At 50.1% G+C, this 25989-nt stretch overlaps 1 pseudogene; it reads left to right on the top strand.

Annotated features, from left to right (window-relative positions):
- The window catches only part of LOC130134851 (uncharacterized), a 33247-nt pseudogene extending 7714 nt beyond the window's left edge, over positions 1-25533 (top strand).
- Positions 25534-25989: the final 456 nt, after the last annotated feature.

The raw sequence follows: 25989 nt of genomic DNA, 5'->3' as shown, positions 1-25989 counted from the left end.
AAGCGGACAGGGCCGACGAACGGCGTCACGGCTCGGTCGGGCGACGGTGGCGCGAGGCGGACGGCGAAGGGCGGTCGGCGGCGACTGGTTGGACGAGCAAAGGCAGAAGCAGAACCAGTCGGGGTCGACGAAGGAAGAAGGAAGAAGGAAGAAGAAGGAGAGAGAAGGAAGAAGAAGAGAAAGAAGGAGAGAGAGAGAGATGCGTGGATGAGTCTGACAAGGGGGGGCCAAACGTGCGCAAGGGGAAAAGGTGACCGGGTAGAGAGAGAGAGAGAGAGAGAGAGAGAGGGAGAGAGAGAGAACGTGTGCGGTCAGAAGGGGGAGCGTGCGCGCGGAGGAGAGAGGAGAGAGAAAAACAATAAAAAAAATTAACTTCAATCAAATATTAAATGCGATCCGATGACCCAAATTCAAAACCAAAAGCGATCTACCGGTCCAAAATAAGCCTCGCATATAAAAAGGGACAAAGGCCGAATTAATTAAATCAAACTATAGCGAGGGAGGTCTACTAGTCCAAATTCGCACCTGGTCAAAAACTCCCCTTTTTCCATTATTCCTGACAATCTCAACGCTGGCTACGATAATATTGACACCGTCCAATTCATTTCGTCCTGAAACTCCCGAAAATCGACTGCCAAGTTCGGGGTCTAAATAACGGCCGAATTCGATCGAGCGCGATTCTAGCGAAATCTCAATTTTAAAACAATAACCGAGAGTGATCAGTTCCCGGGCGAGATTTTACTATAAGCACACTGACGAATTACACGTTTTATAAATCCCAACTATGGGCCGAAATTCGGAATGTCACAACTCTTCCCCCCTTACAAAAATTTCGTCCTCGAAATTTACAATCCAACCCAACTATTCAAACAAATGGGGGTACTGGTGTCGCATCAACTCTTCACTTTCCCACGTCGCACCTTCGGTTCCATGGTGTTCCCAAATCACTTTAACCATCGGAATTGTCTTGTTCCGCAACACTCGCTCCATTCTGTCCTCGATCCGAACTGGTTTTTCCACGTACGACACTCTGTCGTCCACGTCTATTTCCTCGTAGTTCAGCACGTGGGTCGGGTCCGGTTTATACTTTCTTAACATTGACACGTGGAAGACGTTATGAACTTGCGACAAATTCGGCGGCAAGGCGAGACGATATGCCAACATCCCAATCCTTTCCAAAATCTCGAATGGGCCTATATACCTTGGACTTAGTTTCCCTTTCTTGCCAAACCGAGATAGTCCTCTCATCGGTGAGACCTTAAGAAACACATGGTCGCCAACTCGAAACTCCAACGGTCTACGCCTTCGGTCTGCGTAACTTTTCTGACGACTCTGAGCTGTTCTTAGCCTTTCCCGGATAATCTTTACTGTTTCTACCGACTGTTGAATCAACTCTGGACCCGTTATACTTCTTTCCCCCACTTCATCCCAACACAACGGTGTTCTACACACTCTGCCATAAAGTGCTTCAAACGGCGCCATCCCAATACTCTGCTGAAAGCTGTTATTGTAGGCGACCCGACTAAATGCACTGTTCCTCCCAACCACCTTTAAAATCCAAAACACATGCTCGCAAAGATGTCTTCCAATGTCTGAATCGTCCTTTCAGACTGGCCGTCCGTCTGAGGATGATAGGCCGTACTGAATTGCAACTTAGTCCCCATGGCCAATTGCAGACTTTTCCAAAAATTCGCAGTAAACCGAGGATCACGGTCCGAAGTGATCGATACCGGTACTCCATGCAATCGGACTACCTGCCGTACATATAAATCTGCATATCTTTCTAGCTCAAAATCCTTTCGCACTGCCAGGAAGTGCGCTGATTTGGTTAATCTGTCCACTATCACCCAAATAGAGTCGTGTCCCCTCTGGCTCCTTGGCAATCCCGTTACAAAATCCATTGTAATATGTTCCCATTTCCATTCTGGGATTTCCAACGGTTGCAACATCCCACCAGGTTTACAATGCTGTGCCTTCACTTGTTGGCACGTCAAGCACTTAGCCACATGCCTGGCCACATCCGCTTTCATTCCGTTCCACCAATAGTGCTGTCGGAGATTCTGGTACATCTTCGTGCTGCCCGGATGAATGCTATAATTGCTCCTATGAGCTTCCGATAAAATCTCTTCCTTAAGTTCCAAATCATCGGGCACGCACAACCGTCCTCGAAACTTAAGAATTCCGTCCTCGGACGCTTGGAAGTCCGGTTTCCTCTTAGTGCCATCCATCTCCGTAATTTTCTGAATCTCAGGGTCCGTAGACTGTAACGCCTTAATCTTGGTTTGCACTTCCGGTTCAATCCTTAACGTTGCCACCAAACTGGAGAGGCGTCCTACCTCGAACTTAAACTCTGAGTCTCGCGCTTCTTCCAATAAAATCCACTCTTTGACTATTAATTGCGCGATGCTCGATTTCCGGCTTAAGGCATCCGCTACCCGGTTGGCTTTTCCTGGGATTATACAAAATATCACAAGTCATAGTCCTTCAAAAGCTCCATCCAACGCCTTTGCCTCATATTCAATTCTTTCTGCGAAAATAAATACTCGAGGCTCTGATGGTCCGTATAAATTTGGAACCTTTCTCCATATAAATAGTGCCTCCAAATCTTAAGTGCGAAAACAATTGCTGCCAATTCCAAGTCGTGAGTTGGATAGTTCATCTCATGAGGCCTTAACTGACGCGATGCATAAGCAACCACCCTTCCATGTTGCATTAGCACGCATCCCAATCCTTTGAGCGAAGCATCGCTGTAAATCTCATATCCTCTCGAACCTGAAGGGATCGTTAGCACTGGCGCAGTCGTCAATCTCTACTTCAACTCCTGAAAGCTCTCTTCGCACTTCTCCGTCCATTCAAACTTAGTCTCCTTCTTAAGCAACCTTGTCAATGGAGTGGCTATTGCTGAGAATCTTTCCACAAATCGTCTATAGTAACCTGCCAGTCCTAAGAAGCTTCGAACCTCAGTAACCGTCGTCGGTCTCGGCCAATCCATCACTGCTTCAATCTTTGCCGGGTCCACGGAGATTCCTTCTCCGGAAATTACATGCCCAAGAAATGCTACTCGGTTCAGCCAAAACTCGCACTTGCTAAACTTAGCATACAGTGCATGCTCTCTTAACGTTCGTAGAACCTTTTCCAAGTGTACCTCATGTTCCTCGGGGCTCTTTGAATACACCAAAATATCATCTATGAAGACGATGACGAACCGATCCAAAAACTCCTTGAATACCCGATTCATTAAGTCCATAAAAGCAAACAGGGCATTAGTCGGTCCAAACGGCATTACCGTGAATTCATAGTGCCCATACCTCGTCCCGAATGCCGTCTTTGGGATATCCTCCTTTTTAATCCTCGCTTGATGGTACCCCGTCCTCAAGTCGATCTTTGAAAACATCGATGCTCCTTGCAACTGATCAAATAGGTCATCTATCCTTGGTAGTGGGTACTTATTCTTAATGGTCACTTGATTTAACTGTCTGTAGTCTATGCACAACCTCAAAGATCCATCTTTCTTTCTCACGAATAACACCGGTGCTCCCCATGGAGACGCACTCGGGCGGATAAAGCCTCTATCTAGCAACTCCCGCATTTGGACCTTCAATTCCTTCAATTCACAAGTGACATCCTATAGGGCGCTTTCGAGATTGGTTCCGTCCCTGAGGCTAACTCAATCACGAACTCCACTTCTCTATCAGTGGCATGATCCCAATTCCCGAGGAAAGACATCGGGAAAATTGCACACCACGGCTATATCTTCTAGCTTCGGCTCTCCAAATGCCGAATCAACTACATTTGCCGAAATCCTTGGCACCCTTCATCCGGAAGCTTGGCTACTTCGAGCGACGAAATCCAAGGGATCGAGGTTCCTCTTCGGTTTCCCACAAACTCAAATCTAGGATGTCCAACCGGATTAAATTGGATCACCCTGCTACTACAATCCATAACAGCTCTCTGTTTGACTAGCCAGTCCATACCGACAATCACATCAAAGTCATGCATAGATAAAACCGCCAAATCTATCCTTTCTTCCCTATCACCGATCACTATCTTACAATCGGGACATCCCAACACAATCAGTACTTTATCATTCAGCGGAGTAGTCACACACAGCATAACATCAAGCGGTTTTGGCTCAATCCCAGATAATTTAACGAACTGCTCAGATATAAATGAATGCGACGCCCCCGGATCAAACAAGGCATATGCAGCATGATCACAGAGAGAGACCGTACCTGTGACCACGCCAGGCGCGTCCTGAGCCTCCCTCCTTGCCATTGCATACACCCGTCCTTGGGCCGGCGGCCTATTCTGATTGGCCGGCTGGATAGTTCTAAACTGATTCCCATTCCGGGGTGGCGGCGGCGGCGGCAGGAGTGTAGGTGACCCGGTCTGCCTATTGTTAGGACATTCCCTCATCTGGTGGCCCCTTCCACCACATGTAAAACATACTCTGCCCCTATTTGGGCAAGGTCCATTCCCGTGCCTTCCTCCACATAGCCTACACTGGGCGTTCTGATAACGGTTTGGCTTCCCAATATTCCTCCGAACGGAAGGGACAAAGCGACTATTTCCTGCCATGGGTCTTTTCCCAAGTTGACGGTCGTCCCTAGCCGGGGCATACCGCGATCCAGAAGCGGCAGCCCGATCCGTTTGATCTCGCTCAATTGCCTGGGCCCTTTCATATATCTCGTTATAACCCCTCAAGTTCAATGAGATCATCTGACTGCGAAGGTCCGGCTTCAGCCCATCCCGGAACCTCCTAGCTTTGTCCATTGGGTCCTCCACTATTCTGGGGGCAAATTTGGACAGCCTTGCAAACTCGGCTTCATACTGATCTACCGACCTCTGACCTTGGCGGAGTCTCATGAATTCTGCCAGTTTCTGTTCTCGGGCACTTTCTGAGAAATACTTGCCGTTGAAGGTCTCGGTAAAAACGGTCCAATTTGGGGCAGTACCAGCGGGGAACACTTGACCTTTGGTGGCTCTCCACCAATCGCTGGCATTTTCCTGAAGTTGGTAGACTGCTAGCGTTACCTTATCTTCCTCAGTACACCCCAGCACCTCAAAAGCTTTCTCTAGCTCTTCTACCCATCTTGGTGCAGCCTCGGGGTCACCTCTCCCATCAAACCTTGGGGTTTCAACCTCGAAACTGCCGACCGGCTTGGACATTGGCCTCGATTGCATTTACTACGCACCGGACCAGGATTTCCACCAATCACATTATTCCCCCGACCTCCATTATCCCCAATAATCTCACTAGCAGCTGCAGCGGCGACAGTAGCACTTCTTTCCCCCGTCTGTCTACCTGATAATATTCCCGCATCCTCTAGCGCCCTCCACATTTCATCTACCCTGGGGTCCCCCATTAGTTCAGCTAGCGGGACTACGCGACCTCGACCTCGACCTCGACCTCGACCTCTACCTCGACCTCGGCCACTCATCTTATTGATTCTCACAAACGCTCACCTGCTAAGTTCCACGCAAGAATTAAAAACCTAGGCCAACTATACCAGTCTAAGCTCTGGGCAGTGAATCACAACAATAATTCACTAAGCAGACAGCCAATCACATACATCACTCAATCTCAGTCAACCGAGTTCGTGCACTTACCTCAAGTCCCGACGCACCTGCACCTCACACATTATTGCATAAAAATCACTTAGCAAATCACAATCACACGATCCGAGTACGCATTGCACACAAATTTCCCTAACCGGCTACCCCGAAGTCATCGCTCCTTATCACTCCAGATTTCGACCACTTGGATCGAGCTGACCTTGCTCTGATACCAAATCAACAGGGATGTCACGCCCCGAACCCCAACGGGCTCGCGACACCCCTTCCACGGTCGTATTGAACGCGACGTCCCAAGACGCGTCGCCGACCCAAACGAACTACGCAAGCGGAAGCGAAATAAAACAACCCAGACAGTAAAATATGACTAAGGGATAACACAAAACAATAATTCCAAATACACAACATTAAAACGGAGTAGTGGTTGGATATCCTACTTCGCTATACAAAAGAGGGGCACACAAAAATATGGGGCAACTTGACCCGTACTTGATCTCCGAGATACCCTTGCAGGCGTCTCCAGTCACTCATGGTCGCGGATCGAAATGGTTATATAATAACCGTGAGAACGAGTCTCAATAAGCAACCCCCTATACCCCACGTAGGCCAATGCGTACCCAGACAAGTCGTACATGCAATCTACCCCATAACATATAAAATCCACGTCATTGTACTTACCTCGCCATCAAACGCATGCTCTGCACGTTAGTTAAACGTGGTAATGCAATATTAATAGTCTAATAACATATCACAATCACTCAAGCACCAACCACACTAGCACTCAATCAATCCAACCAATTCAATCACACATTCAATCAGCCAGTCCAATCAATTCAATCACACTCAACTCGCATACGTGGCCGAACAACTTTCCACGACCTCCCAGGTCCTTTCACACTGCCCGCGCCACTGCGCCTCAGGCCCAATCTCACAGCCCGCGCCACTGCGCCTCAGGCTCAGCCCTTAGATCAAGCCGGGCTCGGTCCCGCGTAACCACGCCTCAGGACATTTTTCCCCTTCCATTGACCCGCGTAACCTACGCCTCAGGTCTGGTCATGCCTTTCTCGCCACACCCGCGTAACCACGCCTCAGGTTGGCAGCCCTCCGATCAATCCGGGCTTTTCTCATGCACATGCACCATAACACAATTCGCAATTTTCACAAATCATACCAATCGAACTCAAGGCATGCTCATCACAATATTCCACCAACCCGACCTTCAAGTCGGTCACATTCAGCTATCAATTCCACTCACAAATGCCACGATAAGCCAATCATTGACCCACCAACAATAGCCACAAATATGCACCCTCAATCATCCCAATTTCAAATCACAAGCTCACGATTCCGACATTCAAGTCAACACATTCAATTAATCCAATTCACCCACAAGCGTCACGACAATTCAGTCATGCTATTTATCTCAGTCAATCACTAAATTAACCACACAATTACCGCCACAATAATTCACAAATTGAGCACAATCAGTCAAATCAGCCCACGCCTAATTTAATTCCTAACCCGGTACCAAACACATCCTAAACAAGTCTAAAAATACCCATAGTCCTAAATAAGGAATAGGAGGTCACTTACTTGATTTTGGCCCGGAGAAAATCGTTCTCTAAAATGGCCCGGTGAACAAGTCTTAGAACTAGGCGCGGGCACGGGCCAACGGGCACGGTGGCCGGCCAACACGGGCACGGTGGCCGATCGGCGTGCTCCGGCGCGCGGCGCAGCTGGCCGAACGGCGTGCCCGGGCGCACGGCCGAGCGGGATGGGCGACGTGCCCGACGACGGCCCGGCGAACGGGCAACGCGCCGGTGCACGGGCGAGCGACCGAACGGGACGGGCAAGAGCGAGCAGCGGGCGAGCGGCCCGGTCGCGTGGGCAACGGGCCGGCCACGGCCTAGGCAAGCTCGGGCACGGCCGGGCAAGCGCTTGAGCCGGCTCCGGGCCGCTGGTTGGCCGGGCTGGGACGGCCGAGCGATGGCGGCGACGCGACGCGAAGGGCGCGACGAGCGGCGGCGAGGGCGGCACGGCGGCGACTGGGCAAGGCGCGGTGCTAAGAGCGGCGGCCGGACGGGCGGCTGCGGGCTGGGACTCGCCCGCGGCGGCCCGAGGCCAGTCGGAGCAGAAACAGGGGGAGGGACCGGGGAAGAGAGAAACAGGGGAGAGGGGACCAGGGAAGAGAAAAGGAGGGAGAGGGAGGAGTCGCCGCGCGGCGGCACGGCGGCGTCACGGGTGGCCGGGCGACGGAGGACAGCCGGCGGGCGGCCAAGGGCAGCCGGGCGCATGGCGGACTCCGGGCAATAGGCTACTTCTCGTGTCTGGCCATGAAGAGCCGGCAACAAGCGGACGGGAGGCCGAAGAACAGCGTCACGGCTCGGTCGGGCGACGGTGGCGCGAGGCGACGGCGAAGGGCGGTCGGCGGCGGCCCAGTTGGACGAGCAAAGGCGAGAACGAACCCGGTCGGGGTCGACGAAGGAAGAAGGAAGAAGGAAGAAGAAGGAGAGAGAAGGAAGAAGAAGAGAAAGAAGGAGAGAGAGAGAGATGCGTGGATGAGTCTGACAAGGGGGGGCCAAACGTGCGCAAGGGGAAAAGGTGACCGGGTAGAGAGAGAGAGAGAGAGAGAGAGAGAGAGGGAGAGAGAGAGAACGTGTGCGGTCAGAAGGGGGAGCGTGCGCGCGGAGGAGAGAGGAGAGAGAAAAACAATAAAAAAAATTAACTTCAATCAAATATTAAATGCGATCCGATGACCCAAATTCAAAACCAAAAGCGATCTACCGGTCCAAAATAAGCCTCGCATATAAAAAGGGACAAAGGCCGAATTAATTAAATCAAACTATAGCGAGGGAGGTCTACTAGTCCAAATTCGCACCTGGTCAAAAACTCCCCTTTTTCCATTATTCCTGACAATCTCAACGCTGGCTACGATAATATTGACACCGTCCAATTCATTTCGTCCTGAAACTCCCGAAAATCGACTGCCAAGTTCGGGGTCTAAATAACGGCCGAATTCGATCGAGCGCGATTCTAGCGAAATCTCAATTTTAAAACAATAACCGAGAGTGATCAGGTTCCGGGCGAGATTTTACTATAAGCACACCGACGAATTACACATTTTATAAATCCCAACTATGGGCCGAAATTCGAATGTCACAACTCTTCCCCCTTACAAAAATTTCGTCCTCGAAATTTACAATCCAACCCAACTATTCAAACAAATGGGGGTATTGGTGTCGCATCAACTCTTCACTTTCCCACGTCGCACCTTCGGTTCCATGGTGTTCCCAAATCACTTTAACCATCGGAATTGTCTTGTTCCGCAACACTCGCTCCATTCTGTCCTCGATCCGAACTGGTTTTTCCACGTACGACACTCTGTCGTCCACGTCTATTTCCTCGTAGTTCAGCACGTGGGTCGGGTCCGGTTTATACTTTCTTAACATTGACACGTGGAAGACGTTATGAACTTGCGACAAATTCGGCGGCAAGGCGAGACGATATGCCAACATCCCAATCCTTTCCAAAATCTCGAATGGGCCTATATACCTTGGACTTAGTTTCCCTTTCTTGCCAAACCGAGATAGTCCTCTCATCGGTGAGACCTTAAGAAACACATGGTCGCCAACTCGAAACTCCAACGGTCTACGCCTTCGGTCTGCGTAACTTTTCCGACGACTCGAGCTGTTCTTAGCCTTTCCCGGATAATCTTTATTGTTTCTACCGATTGTTGAATCAACTCTGGACCCGTTATACTTCTTTCCCCCACTTCATCCCAACACAACGGTGTTCTACACACTCTGCCATAAAGTGCTTCAAACGGCGCCATCCCAATACTCTGCTGAAAGCTGTTATTGTAGGCGAATTCGACTAAATGCAGCTGTTCCTCCCAACCACCTTTAAAATCCAAAACACATGCTCGCAGCATGTCTTCCAATGTCTGAATCGTCCTTTCAGACTGGCCGTCCGTCTGAGGATGATAGGCCGTACTGAATTGCAACTTAGTCCCCATGGCCAATTGCAGACTTTTCCAAAAATTCGCAGTAAACCGAGGATCACGGTCCGAAGTGATCGATACCGGTACTCCATGCAATCGGACTACCTGCCGTACATATAAATCTGCATATCTTTCTAGCTCAAAATCCTTTCGCACTGCCAGGAAGTGCGCTGATTTGGTTAATCTGTCCACTATCACCCAAATAGAGTCGTGTCCCCTCTGGCTCCTTGGCAATCCCGTTACAAAATCCATTGTAATATGTTCCCATTTCCATTCTGGGATTTCCAACGGTTGCAACATCCCACCAGGTTTACAATGCTGTGCCTTCACTTGTTGGCACGTCAAGCACTTAGCCACATGCCTGGCCACATCCGCTTTCATTCCGTTCCACCAATAGTGCTGTCGGAGATTCTGGTACATCTTCGTGCTGCCCGGATGAATGCTATAATTGCTCCTATGAGCTTCCGATAAAATCTCTTCCTTAAGTTCCAAATCATCGGGCACGCACAACCGTCCTCGAAACTTAAGAATTCCGTCCTCGGACGCTTGGAAGTCCGGTTTCCTCTTAGTGCCATCCATCTCCAGAATTTTCTGAATCTCAGGGTCCGTAGACTGTAACGCCTTAATCTTGGTTTGCACTTCCGGTTCAATCCTTAACGTTGCCACCAAACTGGAGAGGCGTCCTACCTCGAACTTAAACTCTGAGTCTCGCGCTTCTTCCAATAAAATCCACTCTTTGACTATTAATTGCGCGATGCTCGATTTCCGGCTTAAGGCATCCGCTACCCGGTTGGCTTTTCCGGGATTATACAAAATATCACAGTCATAGTCCTTCAAAAGCTCCATCCAACGCCTTTGCCTCATATTCAATTCTTTCTGCGAAAATAAATACTCGAGGCTCTGATGGTCCGTATAAATTTGGAACCTTTCTCCATATAAATAGTGCCTCCAAATCTTAAGTGCGAAAACAATTGCTGCCAATTCCAAGTCGTGAGTTGGATAGTTCATCTCATGAGGCCTTAACTGACGCGATGCATAAGCAACCACCCTTCCATGTTGCATTAGCACGCATCCCAATCCTTTGAGCGAAGCATCGCTGTAAATCTCATATCCTCTCGAACCTGAAGGGATCGTTAGCACTGGCGCAGTCGTCAATCTCTACTTCAACTCCTGAAAGCTCTCTTCGCACTTCTCCGTCCATTCAAACTTAGTCTCCTTCTTAAGCAACCTTGTCAATGGAGTGGCTATTGCTGAGAATCTTTCCACAAATCGTCTATAGTAACCTGCCAGTCCTAAGAAGCTTCGAACCTCAGTAACCGTCGTCGGTCTCGGCCAATCCATCACTGCTTCAATCTTTGCCGGGTCCACGGAGATTCCTTCTCCGGAAATTACATGCCCAAGAAATGCTACTCGGTTCAGCCAAAACTCGCACTTGCTAAACTTAGCATACAGTGCATGCTCTCTTAACGTTCGTAGAACCTTTTCCAAGTGTACCTCATGTTCCTCGGGGCTCTTTGAATACACCAAAATATCATCTATGAAGACGATGACGAACTGATCCAAAAACTCCTTGAATACCCGATTCATTAAGTCCATAAAAGCAGCAGGGGCATTAGTCAGTCCAAACGGCATTACCGTGAATTCATAGTGCCCATACCTCGTCCTGAATGCCGTCTTTGGGATATCCTCCTTTTTAATCCTCAGTTGATGGTACCCCGTCCTCAAGTCGATCTTTGAAAACATCGATGCTCCTTGCAACTGATCAAATAGGTCATCTATCCTTGGTAGTGGGTACTTATTCTTAATGGTCACTTGATTTAACTGTCTGTAGTCTATGCACAACCTCAAAGATCCATCTTTCTTTCTCACGAATAACACCGGTGCTCCCCATGGAGACGCACTCGGGCGGATAAAGCCTCTATCTAGCAACTCCTGCATTTGGACCTTCAATTCCTTCAATTCAGACAGTGACATCCTATAGGGCGCTTTCGAGATTGGTTCCGTCCCTGAGGCTAACTCAATCACGAACTCCACTTCTCTATCAGGTGGCAGTCCCGGCAATTCCTGAGGAAAGACATCGGGAAAATTGCACACCACGGCTATATCTTCTAGCTTCGGCTCTCCAGCCGTCGAATCAACTACATTTGCCAGAAATCCTTGGCACCCTTCATCCAGAAGCTTGGCTACTTCGAGCGACGAAATCCAAGGGATCGAGGTTCCTCTTCGGTTTCCCACAAACTCAAATCTAGGATGTCCAACCGGATTAAATTGGATCACCCTGCTACTACAATCCATAACAGCTCTCTGTTTGACTAGCCAGTCCATACCGACAATCACATCAAAGTCATGCATAGATAAAACCGCCAAATCTATCCTTTCTTCCCTATCACCGATCACTATCTTACAATCGGGACATCCCAACACAATCAGTACTTTATCATTCAGCGGAGTAGTCACACACAGCATAACATCAAGCGGTTTTGGCTCAATCCCGGATAATTTAACGAACTGCTCGAGATATAAATGAATGCGACGCCCCGGATCAAACAAGGCATATGCGGCATGATCACGCGAGAGACTGTACACCGTGACCACGCCCGGGCGCGTCCCGAGCCTCCCTCCTTGCCATTGCATACACCCGTCCTTGGGCCGGCGGCCTATTCTGATTGGCCGGCTGGATAGTTCTAAACTGATTCCCATTCCGGGGTGGCGGCGGCGGCGGCAGGAGTGTAGGTGACCCGGTCTGCCTATTGTTAGGACATTCCCTCATCTGGTGGCCCCTTCCACCACATGTAAAACATACTCTGCCCCTATTTGGGCAAGGTCCATTCCCGTGCCTTCCTCCACATAGCCTACACTGGGCGTTCTGATAACGGTTTGGCTTCCCAATATTCCTCCGAACGGAAGGGACAAAGCGACTATTTCCTGCCATGGGTCTTTTCCCAAGTTGACGGTCGTCCCTAGCCGGGGCATACCGCGATCCAGAAGCGGCAGCCCGATCCGTTTGATCTCGCTCAATTGCCTGGGCCCTTTCATATATCTCGTTATAACCCCTCAAGTTCAATGAGATCATCTGACTGCGAAGGTCCGGCTTCAGCCCATCCCGGAACCTCCTAGCTTTGTCCATTGGGTCCTCCACTATTCTGGGGGCAAATTTGGACAGCCTTGCAAACTCGGCTTCATACTGATCTACCGACCTCTGACCTTGGCGGAGTCTCATGAATTCTGCCAGTTTCTGTTCTCGGGCACTTTCTGAGAAATACTTGCCGTTGAAGGTCTCGGTAAAAACGGTCCAATTTGGGGCAGTACCAGCGGGGAACACTTGACCTTTGGTGGCTCTCCACCAATCGCTGGCATTTTCCTGAAGTTGGTAGACTGCTAGCGTTACCTTATCTTCCTCAGTACACCCCAGCACCTCAAAAGCTTTCTCTAGCTCTTCTACCCATCTTGGTGCAGCCTCGGGTCACCTCTCCCATCAAACCTTGGGGTTTCAACCTCGAAGCCTGCTTCGACCGCTTGGACATTGGCACGATTGCATTTACTCGCACTTGGACCAGGATTTCCACCAATCACATTATTCCCCTGACCTCCATTATCCCCAATAATCTCACTAGCAGCTGCAGCGGCGACAGTAGCACTTCTTTCCCCCGTCTGTCTACCTGATAATATTCCCGCATCCTCTAGCGCCCTCCACATTTCATCTACCCTGGGGTCCCCCATTAGTTCAGCTAGCGGGACTACGCGACCTCGACCTCGACCTCGACCTCGACCTCTACCTCGACCTCGGCCACTCATCTTATTGATTCTCACAAACGCTCACCTGCTAAGTTCCACGCAAGAATTAAAAACCTAGGCCAACTATACCAGTCTAAGCTCTGGGCAGTGAATCACAACAATAATTCACTAAGCAGACAGCCAATCACATACATCACTCAATCTCAGTCAACCGAGTTCGTGCACTTACCTCAAGTCCCGACGCACCTGCACCTCACACATTATTGCATAAAAATCACTTAGCAAATCACAATCACACAGTCTGGAGTACGCATTGCACACAAATTTCCCTAACTGGCTACCCCGAAGTCATCGCTCCTTATCACTCCAGATTTCGACCACTTGGATCGAGCTGACCTTGCTCTGATACCAAATCAACAGGGATGTCACGCCCCGAACCCCAACGGGCTCGCGACACCCCTTCCACGGTCGTATTGAACGCGACGTCCCAAGACGCGTCGCCGACCCAAACGAACTACGCAAGCGGAAGCGAAATAAAACAACCCAGACAGTAAAATATGACTAAGGGATAACACAAAACAATAATTCCAAATACACAACATTAAAACGGAGTAGTGGTTGGATATCCTACTTCGCTATACAAAAGAGGGGCACACAAAAATATGGGGCAACTTGACCCGTACTTGATCTCCGAGATACCCTTGCGGCGTCTCCGAGTCCACTCATGGTCGCGGATCTCGAAATGGTTATATAATAACCGTGAGAACGAGTCTCAATAAGCAACCCCCTATACCCCACGTAGGCCAATGCGTACCCCGACAAGTCGTACATGCAATCTACCCCATAACATATAAAATCCACGTCATTGTACTTACCTCGCCATCAAACGCATGCTCTGCACGTTAGTTAAACGTGGTAATGCAATATTAATAGTCTAATAACATATCACAATCACTCAAGCACCAACCACACTAGCACTCAATCAATCCAACCAATTCAATCACACATTCAATCAGCCAGTCCAATCAATTCAATCACACTCAACTCGCATACGTGGCCGAACAACTTTCCACGACCTCCCAGGTCCTTTCACACTGCCCGCGCCACTGCGCCTCAGGCCCAATCTCACAGCCCGCGCCACTGCGCCTCAGGCTCAGCCCTCAGATCAAGCCGGGCTCGGTCCCGCGTAACCACGCCTCAGGACATTTTTCCCTTTCCATTGACCCGCGTAACCTACGCCTCAGGTCTGGTCATGCCTTTCTCGCCACACCCGCGTAACCACGCCTCAGGTTGGCAGCCCTCCGATCAATCCGGGCTTTTCTCATGCACATGCACCATAACACAATTCGCAATTTTCACAAATCATACCAATCGAACTCAAGGCATGCTCATCACAATATTCCACCAACCCGACCTTCAAGTCGGTCACATTCAGCTATCAATTCCACTCACAAATGCCACGATAAGCCAATCATTGACCCACCAACAATAGCCACAAATATGCACCCTCAATCATCCCAATTTCAAATCACAAGCTCACGATTCCGACATTCAAGTCAACACATTCAATTAATCCAATTCACCCACAAGCGTCACGACAATTCGGTCATGCTATTTATCTCGATCAATCACTAAATTAACCACACAATTACCGCCACAATAATTCACAAATTGAGCACAATCACCAAATCAGCCCACGCCTAATTTAATTCCTAACCCGGTACCAAACACATCCTAAACAAGTCTAAAAATACCCATAGTCCTAAATAAGGAATAGGAGGTCACTTACTTGATTTTGGCCGGAGAAAATCGGCTCGGGCCTAAAATGGCCGGGTGAACAAGTCTTAGAACTAGGCGCGGGCACGGGCCAACGGGCACGGTGGCCGGCCAACACGGGCACGGTGGCCGATCGGCGTGCCTCGGCGCGCGGGCGCAAGTGGCCGAACGGCGTGCCCGGGCGCACGGCCCGAGCGGGATGGGCGACGTGCTCCGGGACGACGGCCCGGCTGAACGGGCAACGCGCCGGGTGCACGGGCGAGCCGACCGGCAACGGGGACGGGCCAAGAGCCGAGCAACGGCGAGCGGCCCGGTCGCGTGGGCAACGGGCCGGCCACGGCCTAGGCAAGCTCGGGCACGGGCCGGGCAAGCGGCTTGAGCCGGCTCTGGCCGCTGGCTGTTGGCCGTCACGCTGGGACGGCCGAGCGATGGCGGCGACGGCGACGCGGCTTGGCGACGCATGGCAAGCGCAGCGGCGATGAGCAAGCCGCGACGGGCGGCACGGCGGGACGACGGCTTGGCGGCGGGCAGCGGCAATGGGCGGCACGGAACGGCCCAGCGGCGGCCGGGACTCGCCGGGCCACGCGGCAGGACGGTCGGAGCCGAAACAGGGGAGGGACCGGGGAAGAGAGAAACAGGGAGAGGGACCGGGGAAGAGAGAAACAGGAGAGGGACCGGGTGCGGCGGCCGGAGGCGGCACGCGCGGCGCCACGGGTGGCCGGGCGACGGAGGAGGAAGGCCGGCGGCGGTGGCCGGGCCAGCCGGGCCGCGGCGGACTTGGCGAGGCTGCTTGCTCGTGCGCGCGATGGACAGAGCCGCAAAAGCGGACAGGGCCGACGAGCGGTGTCACGGCTCGGTCGGGCGACGGTGGCGCGAGGCGGACGGCGAAGGGCGGTCGGCGGCGACTGGTTGGACGAGCAAAGGCAGAAGCAGAACCAGTCGGGGTCGACGAAGGAAGAAGGAAGAAGGAAGAAGAAGGAGAGAGAAGGAAGAAGAAGAGAAAGAAGGAGAGAGAGAGAGATGCGTGGATGAGTCTGACAAGGGGGGGCCAAACGTGCGCAAGGGGAAAAGGTGACCGGGGAGAGAGAGAGAGAGAGAGAGAGAGAGGGAGAGAGAGAGAACGTGTGCGGTCAGAAGGGGGAGTGTGCGCGCGGAGGAGAGAGGAGAGAGAAAAACAATAAAAAAAATTAACTTCAATCAAATATTAAATGCGATCCGATGACCCAAATTCAAAACCAAAAGCGATCTACCGGTCCAAAATAAGCCTCGCATATAAAAAGGGACAAAGGCCGAATTAATTAAATCAAACTATAGCGAGGGAGGTCTACTAGTCCAAATTCGCACCTGGTCAAAAACTCCCTTTTTCCATTATTCCCGACAATCTCAACGCCGGCTACGATAATATTGACACCGTCCGGTTCATTTCGTCTCAAACTCCCGAAAATCGATCGCCAAGTTCGGGGTCTAAATAACGGCCGAATTCGATCGAGCGCGATTCTAGCGAAATCTCAATTTTAAAATAATAACCGAGAGTGATCAGTTCCCGGGCGAGATTTTACTATAAGCACACTGACGAATTACACGTTTTATAAATCCCAACTATGGGCCGAAATTCGGAATGTCACAGAGAGAGAGAGAGAGAGAGAGAGAGAGAGAGAGAGAGAGAGAGAACAGACGTGATGATGGAGGGGGGTGAACGTGCGCGGAGGGGACGTGCTCAGCGCGGCAAAGGGAGGAGAGAGAGAGAGAGAGAGAGAGAGAGAGAGAGAGAGAGAGAGAGAGAGAGAGAGAGAGAGAGAGACTCAAAGTCAAACCTCTCACTCGAGTGCGATCCAACGGACACGGTTCAAACCCGAAAACGATCTAACGGTCCCCTATAATCCTAATTAATAATATAGGAAAATGGCCAAAATAAAATATGCCGAAACACACCACGAGGGAGGTCTACCAGTCCAAATCCGCACCCGGTCAAAAATCCACTTTTCACATACTCCGGGTAATACCGACGCTGGCCACAATAATATCGACACCGTCCAATTAAATTCGTCCCGGAACTCCGAGAAATTCGACACCAAAGTTTGGGCTCTAAATAACGGCCAAATTCGATCGAGTGCGATTCTAGCGAAATCTCTAATTTTAAAAATAATAAAAACCCAGGAGTGATCAGTTCCGGGCGATATTTTATTATAAGCGCACTGACGAATTATACGTTTTATAAATCCCAAAAATGGGCCAAAATTCGGAATGTCACAACTCTTCCCCCCTTACAAAAATTTCGTCCTCGAAATTTACAAACCAACCCAGCTATTCAAACAAATGGGGGTATTGATGTCGCATCAACTCTTCGCTTTCCCACGTCGCACCTTCAGTTCCATGGTGCTCCCAAATCACCTTGACCATCGGAATTTTTTTGTTCCAAGACTCTTTCTATTCTGTCCTTGATCCGAATCGGCTTTTCCACATACGACACTGTCGTCCATGTCTATCTCTTCGTAGTTCAGCACGTGGGTCGGGTCCGGTTTATACTTTCTTAACATTGACACGTGGAATACGTTGTGCACTTGAGACAAATTTGGTGGTAGCGCGAGACGATAAGCCAAGGTACCAATTCTCTCTAAGATCTCGAATGGGCCCACGTACCTCGGGCTCAACTTCCCTTTCTTACCAAACCGAGATAATCCTCTCATAGGCGATACCTTGAGGAAAACGTGTCCCCCACTTGAAATTCCAAAGGCCTACATCTCCGGTCCGCATAATTCTTTTGGCGGCTCTGAGCGGTCTTAAGCCTATCCCGAATTACCTTGACTGTTTTCGGGATTCTTGAACCAACTCAGGACTGTGATGCTCCTCTCACCAACTTCATCCCAACAAACCGGTGTTAAGCCCCGCCATAGAGTGCCTCGAATGGTGCCATTCTGATACTTTGCTGGTAGCTATTGTTGTAGGCGAATTCCACCAAATGTAGCTGTTCCTCCCAACCACCCTTAAAATCCAAAACACATGCTCGTAGCATGTCTTCCAAGGTCTGAATTGTCCTTTCAGACTGGCCATCCGTCTGGGGATGATAGGCCGTGCTAAACTGTAACTTCGTTCCTAATGCCGCATGAAGGCTTTTCCAAAAGGCGGCAGTAAATTTAGGATCCCGGTCTGAAGTGATTGTCACTGGCACTCCGTGCAGACGAACTATTTGTCGCACGTAAATCTCGGCATACCTTTCCAAGGCGAAGTCCTTTCGTACAGGTAGAAAATGCGCTGACTTTGTCAATCGGTCGACTACCACCCAAATCGAATCATGACCCCTTTGACTTCTCGGTAATCCCATTACAAAGTCCATCGTGATGTGTTCCCATTTCCACTCGGGAATTTCCAATGGCTGCAACATTCCACCCGGCTTACAATGTTGTGCCTTCACTTGCTGACATGTTAAACACTTGGCCACGTGCTTAGCTACGTCCACTTTCATGCCGTTCCACCAATAATGCTGGCGCAAGTTCTGATACATTTTCGTACTACCCGGGTGAATACTGTAATTGCTACGGTGTGCTTCAGACAAAATCTCTTCCTTCAGTTCTGTATCACTTGGGTACACATAACCGTCCACGGAACTTTAGAATTCCATCCTCGGATACCTGAAAATCCGATTTCCTTTTTGTGGCATCCATACTCAAAATCTTCTGAGTCTCCGGGTCCGTCGATTGTAAAGCTTTAATCTTAGTCTGTATTTCTGGTTCAATCCTTAACGCTGCAAGTAGACTCGAGACATGACTCACTTCAAACTTAAATTCTGAATCCCGAACTCCCTCCAACAGAGTCCACTCCTTGACCATCATATGCGCAATGCTCGATTTCCGACTCAGTGCATCTGCTACCTTATTAGCTTTTTCAGGGTGATACATAATCTCGCAGTCGTAATCCTTAAGGAGTTCCATCCAACGGCGCTGTCTCATATTTAATTCCTTTTGGGAGAATAAGTACCTTAAACTTTGATGGTCCGTATAAATCTGAAATTTCTCCCCACACAGGTAGTGTCTCCAAATCTTAAGAGCGAAAATAATCGCGGCCAATTCCAAGTCATGCGTCGGATAGTTCTGCTCGTGTGGCCTCAACCGCCGCGATGCGTATGCCACTACTTTCCCGTGTTGCATTAGCACGCATCCCAATCCTCTTAACGACGCGTCATCAGTAAATCTCATATCCTCCCGGCTCGACGGGATCGTTACACTTGGCGCGGTCGTCAATCTCTGTTTTAATTCTTGGAAGCTCCTTTCGCACTTATCCGTCCATTCAAACCTCATCTCCTTCTTTAGTAACCGCGTCAACGGCGTCGCTAATGCCGAAAACTTCTCCATGAAGCGTCTATAATAACCTGCTAGTCCGAGGAAGCTCCGAACCTCGGTTACTGTTGTCGGTCTCGGCCAATTCGTGACGGCTTCAATCTTTGTCGGGTCCACCGCAATTCCTTCCCCGGATATCACATGTCCTAAGAACGCCACTTGGTGAAGCCAGAATTCGCACTTACTGAACTTAGCGTAGAGTGCGTGTTCTCTTAAGGTCCGTAGAACCTCTTCCAAATGTACCTCGTGCTCGGCGGAACTCTTTGAATACACCAGAATATCATCTATGAACACGATCACAAACTGATCTAAAAATTCCTTGAATACCCGATTCATTAAATCCATGAAAGCAGCGGGGGCATTAGTTAGTCCAAATGGCATTACTGTAAACTCATAGTGCCCATATCTCGTCCTAAATGCCGTTTTCGGTATATCCTCCTTAATCCTCAATTGGTGGTAATCCGTCCTCAAGTCGATCTTTGAAAATATCGATGCACCTTGCAACTGATCAAACATGTCATCTATCCTTGGCAACGGATACTTATTCTTAATGGTCACCTGGTTCAATTGTCTGTAGTCAATGCACAACCTCAAGGATCCATCCTTTTTCCTTCACGAACAACACTGGCGCTCCCCATGGAGACGCACTCGGCGAATAAAACCTTTATCCAATAACTCCTGCGTTTGGACCTTCAATTCCTTCAATTCCAACAGTGACATCCTATAGGGCACTTTCAAGATCGGTTCTATCCCTGGGGCTAATTCACCCACAAACTCCACTTCTCTATCAGGTGGGCAATTCCGGCAATTCCTGAGGAAAGACATCAGGAAGATTACACACTTCGGCTATGTCCTCTAGCCTTGACTCCTTAACCAACGAGTTAATCACAAGATAGTTATCTTTCCACACCTCAAAGACGAGGCTTAATCCCTCCAATTTCAATCCAACAGTCTCCCAAATTAAATCACCCCGGTTCTTTACAAAATCTGAAATTTCTAAGCAATACTCATCCTTCCAAACCAGTCCAAAAATATCATCAGTAATTCAGAAATCTTCAAAATGATTGCACCTATTCACCATAAGTGATTATAAGTCTTACATGACCATTCAAGTAATAACTTCAAAATCATCTCCTATTGTACCCAATACCATTTCACAATGCATCTAGACTTTCAAGGCACATCCTTCACTTCCTTCTCAGCCACAACATACACTTTTCCTTACATCCTTAGTCGATTCTGATAAATCTGCGAGGCAGCTCTCGCTTAATGTCCTACCTGCGGTCGCTGCGATTGCATTAGTAACCTAACCTATCGGTTCAACAATTTCTCACTTGGTGACCTTACTATCCACATCCACAACATGCTCCACTTCTACCTTGGCAATAGTCATTCCTATGCCTCTTTCCATAAGACCGACATGCGGCGTTGGAGTAGTAGTTCGACTTTCCAAAGTTCCTATTGTCCCTAGTCGGCGCGTATCGCGATCCATATACGGTAACCCTCTCATTCATATCCCTTTCAACCGTTTAAGCCTTGTCATACAGCTCATTACAATCCCTTAAGTTCATTAACATCAACTGACTGCGGAGGTTCGGTTTCAGTCCATCCCGAACCTCCTTGTCCTATCCACACGATCATTAACTATCCTTGGTGCGTACTTAAACAACCTTACCAACTCTACCTCATACTGATCAACTGACATTCAATTTTAGCGAAGCCGAAGAAACTCTGTCATTTTCTGTTCTCGCGCACTCTCTGAAAGTACCTCCCATTGAAGGCCTCGATAACGACACCCCAGCTTGGAAATATGCCCTCTGAAATATCCCACTTCGGGGCCCTCTTACCAATCCTTTGCATCTCCTTAGAGTTGATATATAGCCAGGGTCACTTTCTCCTCACCAGTGCACCCGAATACCTCCAAAGCAATGTAGCCTCAGGGTCACCTTTACCATCGAACTTCAGAGGTTTCGATTTCAAATATTTTCCAACCAGCTGACGCATCTATCTGACTGCATTAACTTGCCCTTGACCTTGATTCCTAACATTTCCATTAACGGCGACAATAATGGCCTAAGCATCGGTGGCATTAGTAGCAACAGTAGCATTTCGCTCCTCAGTTTGCCTTCCCATTAAAATTCCAACTCCCTCGAGTGCCCTCGAAATCTCATCCCATCTGGAATCCTCTGCAACTCTAGCTTGCGGACCTACATGACCTCGACCTCGACCTCGACCTCAACTGCTCAAACTCACAAGGTCACACCACTCACTTACCTGCTATAATTCCCCTCGAGAATTAAAGACCTAGGCCAACTATATCAGTCTAAAGCCCTAGGCAGTGAATCACAACAATAATTCACTTAGCAGGCAGCCAATCATCCATGACACCAAATCACAACCACAATTCACAAAGCGGGCGGCAAATCACCAACATCACTCAATCACAACCAACGGGTTTCACGCACTTACCTCAAGTCCCGACGCACCTTTGCATTTCACATGTCATTGCATATAATCACTCAAAGAATCACAATCACACGGTCCGGGGTACGCATGGCACACAAGACTCCTTAACTGACTACCCCAAAGTCATCGCTCCTTATCACTCCAGGCTTCGACCAACTTGGATCGAGCTTACCTTGCTTTGATACCAAATCAACAGGGATGTCACGCCCCGAACCTCAACGGGCTCGCGACACCCCTTCCACGGTCGTATTGAACGCGACGTCCCAAGACGCGTCGCCGACCCAAACGAACTACGCAAGCGGAAGCGAAATAAAACAACCCAGACAGTAAAATATGACTAAGGGATAACACAAAACAATAATTCCAAATACACAACATTAAAACGGAGTAGTGGTTGGATATCCTACTTCGCTATACAAAAGAGGGGCACACAAAAATATGGGGCAACTTGACCCGTACTTGATCTCCGAGATACCCTTGCAGCGTCTCCAGTCACTCATGATCGCGGATCTGAAATGGTTATATAATAACCGTGAGAACGAGTCTCAATAAGCAACCCCCTACACCCCACGTAGGCCAATGCGTACCCAGACAAGTCGTACATGCAATCTACCCCACAACATATAAAATTCACGTCATTGTACTTACCTCGCCATCAAACGCATGCTCTGCACGTTAGTTAAACGTGACAATGCAATATTAATAGTTTAATAACATATCACAATCACTCAAGCATCAACCACACTAGCACTCAATCAATCCAACCAATTCAATCACACATTCAATCAGCCAGTCCAATCAATTCAATCACACTCAACTCGCATACGTGGCCGAACAACTTTCCACGACCTCCCGTGTCCTTTCACACGCCGCGCCATCGCGCCTCGGGCCCAATCTCACAGCCCGCGCCACTGCGCCTCGGCTCACCCTTAGATCAAGCCGGGCTCGGTCCCGCGTAACCACGCCTCAGGACATTTCTCTCGACCCGCGTAACCACGCCTTAGGTCATTACTTGCCTTTCTAGCCACACCCGCGTAACCACGCCTCAGGTTGGCAGCCCTCAGATCAAGCCGGGCTCAGTCCCGCGTAACCACGCCTCAGGACATTTCTCTCGACCCGCGTAACCACGCCTCAGGTCATTACTTGCCTTTCTAGCCACACCCGCGTAACCACGCCTCAGGTTGGCAGCCCTCAGATCAAGCCGGGCTCAGTCCCGCGTAACCACGCCTCAGGACATTTTTCCCTTTCCAATGACCCGCGTAACCTACGCCTCAGGTCTAACTCACCTTTCATAGCCCGCGTAAACAGGCCTCAGGCTCAGCCCTCCGATCGATCCGGGCTTTTCTCATGCACATGCACCACAATACAAAATTCACCATGCTCTTAGTCATATAAATCAATTTCAATCACCACCCATTCACCAATGTCAATCTATCACGCCACATCAGTCAACTCAATTCATGCTCCCGACATCGGCCCACCGACCCGACATTCAAGTCGGCACATTCAATTAATCCAATTCACCCACAAGCGCCACGACAATTCAGTCAGGCATATTTATCTCAGTCAATCACTAAATCAGCCGCACAATTATCGCCACAATAATTCACCAATTAAGCACACTCAATCTAATTAGCCCACGCTTAAATTAATTCCTAAGCCGGTACTAAATTTCACCCTAAACAAGTCTAAAAATACCCAAAGTACTAGGTAAGGTTTAGGAAGTCACTTACCTAAGTTTGGCCCGGGAAAAGTCGGCTCGGGCCCAAAATGGCCCGGGTGAACAGTACCGGACTGGGCGCGGGCGCGGGCCAACAGGCGCGGTGGCCGGCCAATGCGGGCACAATGGCCGATCGGCGTGCCAGCGCGCTGCGGCGCGATGGCCGTGCGGCGTGCCAAGGGACGCACGGGCGAACGGACGGGCGACGCGCCTAGTCGGACGGGCGACACGCCTGGTCGGACGGGCACGGCGCGGCGAGCTCGGCCACGACGCTCGGCCATGGGCACGCCCCTCGGCCACGGGCACAAGGCCCGGCCACGGGCTCGGCCACGGGCACACGCACGGGCACGGGCGCGGAACGGGCACGAGCACGGGCACGGCGACGGGCGCGCGGCTTGGTCGCGTGGGCGACGAGCCGGCTACGGCTGGGCTGGCCGGGTCGGGGCTGGGCCGGGCTGGCCGGGCGGCGACCGGAGGCGACGACGACGCGGCGGCGACGAGCCGAACAGGGGGAGAAAGAGAGTGAGCGGGGGTGAGGGTGAGGGAGAGAGGGATCGGGCGGAGGGGAGAGATGAGCGGACCGGCGGTGAGTTGGGCCGGCGAGTGCGATGGATGAGGAGCCGGCCGGCGGCAGCAAGAACGACGGGGACGGGCAGGGCGACGCGGCGCGACTCGCAGCTAGCCGGCGGTGGGCGGCACGGAACGGACGAGCTCGGATCGGCGAGCTCCCGTGTGCACGAACAAACGAGCGGCGAAGGCGACGGGCCGAGCTCCGCGGCGGCGAGCTGGACGCGGGAAGCGGAGCAAGGCGGCCGGGCCAAGGCGACGGGCCGAGACAGCTGGCGGGCGGCGAGCCGAGCTCGCGCGCTTGGGAAGGAAGGGAGGCGGCGTCGGGGTGGGGCTTCCGGCGGCACGGCGGCGCGGCGACGGCGCGAGGAAGACGGCGGCGGCGCTCGGCGGTCAGGCGGGCTCGGGCGGATGGGCGAGCAGGAGCGGGGCGAAGCAGAACCAGACGCCGGTGAAGAACGAGGAAAAGAAAGAAGAGGAAAAGAGAAGAAGGAAGAGAGAAGGGAGGAGAGAGAAGAAGTGTGTCGGGGGGTTGGTCTCGCATGGCATGGGGCTGAGGGACGCCGCATGGGGAAGACGTGCGCGCGGAGAGAGGAAAGAGAGAGGGAAAGAAGGAGAGAGAGAGAGAGAGAGAACAGACGTGATGATGGAGGGGGGTGAACGTGCGCGGAGGGGACGTGCTCAGCGCGGCAGAGGGAGGAGAGAGAGAGAGAGACTCAAAGTCAAACCTCTCACTCGAGTGCGATCCAACGGACACGGTTCAAACCCGAAAACGATCTAATGGTCCCCTATAATCCTAATTAATAATATAGGAAAATGGCCAAAATAAAATATGCCGAAACACACCACGAGGGAGGTCTACCCAAATCCGCACCCGGTCAAAAATCCACTTTTCACATACTCCGGGTAATACCGACGCTGGCCACAATAATATCGACACCGTCCAATTAAATTCGTCCCGGAACTCCGAGAAATTCGACACCAAAGTTTGGGCTCTAAATAACGGCCAAATTCGATCGAGTGCGATTCTAGCGAAATCTCTAATTTTAAAAATAATAAAAACCCAGGAGTGATCAGTTCCGGGCGAGATTTTATTATAAGCGCACTGACGAATTATACGTTTTATAAATCCCAAAAATGGGCCAAAATTCGGAATGTCACAAGACCAAAGAAGGCCGGCGGTGTACAGGATAGTGCACAAGCTAGTGGACCATCTAATAGAGAATCTGCTATGATCAGGAAGGAGAGAGTTCAAATTAGTATTTTTGTAGCCACATTTTATTTTCATAATACTTGTGTATATTGTGATTAATATTTTATGCTCATTTTGTATCTTCAAGCTCAATAAGGATATGATATAGACTTTTCAAGTCTAAAACTGGGAATTCATATTTAAGGATAATATCTTTGTCTAATGTTTTATATGTATGTTGATAAGAAAAACAATTTCATATGTCAGATTTTTCTTTTTTACCGCAAATGCCTAGTAGTGATAGAATTGTTGACATGGGAGGTCCATTTTTCTCCAATGAACAAACATGAGTAAGGAATGTTCAAGTTTCACCGAGCCAATCTTCAATTGATATAATAGGTGGTAGATTGTGAAGTTGTGGACCAAGAAATACTAGTGCATGTTCAGTGCTTGCCATTAGATGAGGTCATTTTGTAGTAGACTAAGAAGTACTAGTTTTTACGTTTTTTGTAAGTGGATTTAGATGTATATCATGTGTAGAAGGGCGGGAGTTACTTGGATCACTAGTTTCCAAGCTTCTTGCTATTCATCCTATATGAGCATGGGCGTGTTTTTCCCTCGATAA

The sequence above is a fragment of the Syzygium oleosum genome, unplaced genomic scaffold, assembly GCF_021117445.2.
Source record: "Syzygium oleosum isolate NSW1041296 unplaced genomic scaffold, Sole_v2.1 Sole_v2.24, whole genome shotgun sequence".
Taxonomy (NCBI): domain Eukaryota; kingdom Viridiplantae; phylum Streptophyta; class Magnoliopsida; order Myrtales; family Myrtaceae; genus Syzygium; species Syzygium oleosum.
This window is presented reverse-complemented; position numbering and strand designations above follow the sequence as displayed.